Genomic DNA, 709 nt, shown 5'->3' with positions numbered 1-709 from the left:
AGCCATAGTTTGTTATGATCTACACAGTCAAATGCCTTTGCATAGTCAATGAAACACAGATAGACATTCCTCTGGTATTCCTTGCTTTCAGCCAATATATATTTTAATATTGCTAAGCTAAAAGGTTTTCTAAACGGTTTTTGAAGGCCTGTTATTTGAGAAGTGGATAGCCAATCTGTCTTTCTAGTCTGCCTTAATTTAGAATCTCTGCTTCAGTACAGAATCTGACAGGTATGCACTGTTCCCAAAAGAACTAATGACAGAGAAGGAAACATAAACAGAGCTAAGATGAGACCAGCAACATGCAAAGACACTTCCCCATTAAAAAACTGACATAAATTTGGCAATTCTGTGTTGCTCTTCCACACCTCCCTACCACTCCCACCATCACCCTGTGAGGACTCTAACTGACACTTAATATGGATTGCATCTCAACATCAAGAAAACAAAGATCCTCAGCACTGGGCCGATAGGTCGTATCATGATCAATGGAGAAAGATTGAGGTTTTTGGTGGTTTTATCTTGCTTGGATCCACAATCAACATTGTTGACACCAGCAGTCAGAAAATCAACAGGCAAGTTGCCTTGGGGAAATCTGCAGTCAAGGACCTCTCCAGGGTGCTAAAGAGCAACTGTGTCAGTCTAGAGACTAAGGTGAGCCTGCTACAGGTCACGGTCTTCTCAATTGCTTGCTATGCATCCGAGAGCT

The sequence above is a fragment of the Elephantulus edwardii genome, unplaced genomic scaffold (genome assembly GCF_000299155.1).
Source record: "Elephantulus edwardii isolate Elephantulus edwardi_28Jun2011 unplaced genomic scaffold, EleEdw1.0 scaffold00438, whole genome shotgun sequence".
Classification (NCBI taxonomy): Eukaryota; Metazoa; Chordata; class Mammalia; order Macroscelidea; family Macroscelididae; genus Elephantulus; species Elephantulus edwardii.
This window is presented reverse-complemented; position numbering follows the sequence as displayed.